This window comes from Mytilus galloprovincialis, chromosome 4 (genome assembly GCF_965363235.1).
Source record: "Mytilus galloprovincialis chromosome 4, xbMytGall1.hap1.1, whole genome shotgun sequence".
NCBI lineage: Eukaryota > Metazoa > Mollusca > Bivalvia > Mytilida > Mytilidae > Mytilus > Mytilus galloprovincialis.
The window spans coordinates 30108420-30113575 of NC_134841.1; positions in this window are offsets into that span (position 1 = coordinate 30108420).

The following is a 5156-nucleotide window of genomic DNA, read 5'->3' on the forward strand; positions in this document are numbered from 1 at the left end:
AAAGCATCATCATTACACTCTATGGATGCATATATATATTCACGAACCTGCAAAAAAGTCACAACAGCAAAATACATTGTTATAAGAAAAACACTGCAAAACTATGTTAACCTTGTTTTTGTATAACATTTCCATACTTCTGAAATATGGCAATTGGGTTTTTTTTTCTTCAATTTCATGTGAATGTTTATATTCGCGTCCTCCTAAAAAGCGCTCAGGAGCGCCAGGGTGAAGAAAAAGCTCATGGGGAAAAGAAAAAGCCCTCAGGGAAGAAAAAAGTGCCCGGGGAAAAGAAAAGGCGTCGGGGGAAATATATGGTTATTGTATTGGCATGAGACAACTTTGTGTCGATGAAATAAGTAATGCACATTAATTTTTATTTTATTTTAGACAAGTATTTTGCAAATTCAGATAATAGACATTTGTAATAAAGCACAAAAAACAAGTATGAATGTTTCAATTATAACAATAATATATGAATATTTTTTCGAAAGACAGATAACAATGGATCACATTTTATGCTAAAGATTTATAAAATCATTTAATGTAAGACATCATAAGGCATGTTTTTCGAAAATGATATCGAAATGAACTTGAAATGCACAAAAACAACTTAAATTTCACAGATAAATATTAATCTTATAAAATTAAAAGAGTTACACATAATAAATCAGCCAATAAAGCAGTTCTATACATGTACCGTAATTAAAACAAGGGGGTAAAAAGCAAGAGTTTAGTTTAAATTTAAAACTAAGTATTAAAACGCTAATAAGCATAGCCATTTAAACAGTTTTAGTTTTTTTAAAAGATATGTAATAAGTCTATATCAGCATCTGCATATAAAACATTTACTATTGTTAAAAAAGCACTAAAAGTAAAAAGTAAAAAGCCCGACCCCCCCCTTTTTTCTGAGAAAAATTTGGTTTATTATATAGTGTAATGATAACTGTATAGTAACAATTTTTTTAAAAGTTCATAGAAACAAATAAAATTACAATTTTCTGCTCAATTACAAAGTGTTTTAAAAACACCATTTGCATAAGTTTTCAATTTATCTATTACATAGTTAGGAAGAACAATTAGATACCAAGTCGACGACATGGGTACTAGTATCTATCATTCAAGTTGGATGTAGAAAATGCATAACTTCCGATATAATCTTTTTAATTACCACTGACGGAGAACATATTAATCTATTAATTCAGTAATTTTCGTGTCTGCCCTTCCATTATGTGACTCAAGAAAAAAATCCAAAAAATGGGTAACAAGTGTATCGAAAAGAGAAAATCGAGTGCACCTTTTTATTTTAGGGCGTGTTTGAGATGAATATTTTGTCTTGAAAACGTATAAAGCAAGAGTATTTGATAAATCATTTCGCTTCAGATTATATCATTTTTATATATCAAGGCTGCAGGTTGACTTTATATCGGTTTTCAAGAGCTAAATTGGCAGCGCGTCATCCCTACAGGTTGCACTTTGTAAATACAGCTGTTTCTCAAAACACGCCTCTTTTGGGGAGTAATTGAATATTCATAGAAAATTGATTTTGTTTACATACTGGTTCCCAGTTATGCTCTCTGTGTTCCATATCGCAGAGACAGAACTTGGGAATGTTACCAGTAAATAAACACGTGCATATTGTTTACATTGAAATCTGTGGTAACCTTTCATTCGAGGTAGGGGTAGTTAAGAAAATTAGTGTAAGTTTAAACTCTGAGAAGTTCAGGGCATATAAACGTTGAAAATATGCCGCACAGCCCTATATTTTGACCTTTGAAAAAAAATGTGGTGCATATGAACTTTCAATTCTAGGATAAGATTTTTTTCAAAACTTCATAGTAAAAGTGGTACAGTTTTAGCCGTAAAAGGAGTTCCTATGGGAAATTGCATTGTCAATATTTACAGAAATGCAACCTATATAGGGTGAAAAAGGGGAACATTCAGAATTTAACCAAATTTGCTTTATTTCACAGATTTTAAAGAAATTAACTCAAATAAGAAGTTTTATAAATATTTAATGAAGATTGATAGAATCCTGGGCCTTTAATATGATGACTCAGCATAAATTCACAGTTTACAGTATGCAAAGTTTACTCAAAGTCCTGGATACAAAATTAAATCATAATAGTTGCATATTTGTAAGTTAAATTGTTAAGAAGTGCTTATATTTACTCTTCGCAGTCATTGAAACTCATAGATCCTTCTTGAATATTATTTATGGGGTATTTGTGTCCTTTCGATAACCCAAAAGTAAGCCGCAACACCTAAATCTGCTTTTTTGTCACCACGGCATAATAAATACAAGCTAGAAAAACAAAAATATCTCAAGAAAACTTACAATAGTGTGTTCTATCCTGAATATGTACTAAATATTCCAAATTGCTAGAAACAGCAGAATGATTTAGGAAATTTGAGGCCCCAGGGGCAAAAAACATAGAAAATTGCCTACCCCCTGTGTCATAAAACAAATAATTTAACTTGTAAATGCTATGATTTTATGATTTTAAAGTTCTTGATATAGAAAACAATAACTATTCTTGGAAGTTATGCAAAAATCAGATGTTAGCAGTCATCTCTACAACATTTTAAGTGAATTTATATCTCAGACTGGTATCTGCATACATACAACTATTGCAAATATGGCTTTGTTTGAACACTTCTAGTATATATAGTAGCTAAATTGTGTCAGATATATGGTTACAGATGATACTGTTGTGACAAGAATTCTAAATTGACCATTTGAGGCAGAAAATGTGTCCTTCAATTGACAAATAGGCATACAGTAAGATGTGGACTGGAAACAGAGGCTGGATTGGATACTTTATATAATCTTAAATGTTGTAATGATTGACTGCTAAACATTACATTTATGATATTCTGATATGCTTTCAATATGTTATCAAAACAGTTTTTAACAGGTTCTAGGCATTTTTTATCAGAAAATATGCAAATAGGGTAAGCTGGCAATAATTAAAGTTTTGATTTCAAATTCTTTAAAAAATTGAAACAGGGGAGGGGGTATAAAATGTATAGTAAAGAAAAATTTAGAGTATACACAGTGATTTCTTTAAGACTTTAATTCTGATAAATGAGTATTAATGTGAGAAAAACTGATTTTAGAGAGTTTTCTATTTGAATAAATGTCTGTATAGGTTGCACTTTGTAAATACAGCTGTTTCTCAAAACACGCCTCTTTTGGGGAGTAATTGAATATTCATAGAAAATTGATTTTGTTTACATACTGGTTCCCAGTTATGCTCTCTGTGTTCCATATCGCAGAGACAGAACTTGGGAATGTTACCAGTAAATAAACACGTGCATATTGTTTACATTGAAATCTGTGGTAACCTTTCATTCGAGGTAGGGGTAGTTAAGAAAATTAGTGTAAGTTTAAACTCTGAGAAGTTCAGGGCATATAAACGTTGAAAATATGCCGCACAGCCCTATATTTTGACCTTTGAAAAAAAATGTGGTGCATATGAACTTTCAATTCTAGGATAAGATTTTTTTCAAAACTTCATAGTAAAAGTGGTACAGTTTTAGCCGTAAAAGGAGTTCCTATGGGAAATTGCATTGTCAATATTTACAGAAATGCAACCTATATAGGGTGAAAAAGGGGAACATTCAGAATTTAACCAAATTTGCTTTATTTCACAGATTTTAAAGAAATTAACTCAAATAAGAAGTTTTATAAATATTTAATGAAGATTGATAGAATCCTGGGCCTTTAATATGATGACTCAGCATAAATTCACAGTTTACAGTATGCAAAGTTTACTCAAAGTCCTGGATACAAAATTAAATCATAATAGTTGCATATTTGTAAGTTAAATTGTTAAGAAGTGCTTATATTTACTCTTCGCAGTCATTGAAACTCATAGATCCTTCTTGAATATTATTTATGGGGTATTTGTGTCCTTTCGATAACCCAAAAGTAAGCCGCAACACCTAAATCTGCTTTTTTGTCACCACGGCATAATAAATACAAGCTAGAAAAACAAAAATATCTCAAGAAAACTTACAATAGTGTGTTCTATCCTGAATATGTACTAAATATTCCAAATTGCTAGAAACAGCAGAATGATTTAGGAAATTTGAGGCCCCAGGGGCAAAAAACATAGAAAATTGCCTACCCCCTGTGTCATAAAACAAATAATTTAACTTGTAAATGCTATGATTTTATGATTTTAAAGTTCTTGATATAGAAAACAATAACTATTCTTGGAAGTTATGCAAAAATCAGATGTTAGCAGTCATCTCTACAACATTTTAAGTGAATTTATATCTCAGACTGGTATCTGCATACATACAACTATTGCAAATATGGCTTTGTTTGAACACTTCTAGTATATATAGTAGCTAAATTGTGTCAGATATATGGTTACAGATGATACTGTTGTGACAAGAATTCTAAATTGACCATTTGAGGCAGAAAATGTGTCCTTCAATTGACAAATAGGCATACAGTAAGATGTGGACTGGAAACAGAGGCTGGATTGGATACTTTATATAATCTTAAATGTTGTAATGATTGACTGCTAAACATTACATTTATGATATTCTGATATGCTTTCAATATGTTATCAAAACAGTTTTTAACAGGTTCTAGGCATTTTTTATCAGAAAATATGCAAATAGGGTAAGCTGGCAATAATTAAAGTTTTGATTTCAAATTCTTTAAAAAATTGAAACAGGGGAGGGGGTATAAAATGTATAGTAAAGAAAAATTTAGAGTATACACAGTGATTTCTTTAAGACTTTAATTCTGATAAATGAGTATTAATGTGAGAAAAACTGATTTTAGAGAGTTTTCTATTTGAATAAATGTCTGTATAGGTTGCACTTTGTAAATACAGCTGTTTCTCAAAACACGCCTCTTTTGGGGGGTAATTGAATATTCATAGAAAATTGATTTTGTTTACATACTGGTTCCCAGTTATGCTCTCTGTGTTCCATATCGCAGAGACAGAACTTGGGAATGTTACCAGTAAATAAACACGTGCATATTGTTTACATTGAAATCTGTGGTAACCTTTCATTCGAGGTAGGGGTAGTTAAGAAAATTAATGTAAGTTTAAACTCTGAGAAGTTCAGGGCATATAAACGTTGAAAATATGCCGCACAGCCCTATATTTTGACCTTTGAAAAAAAATGTG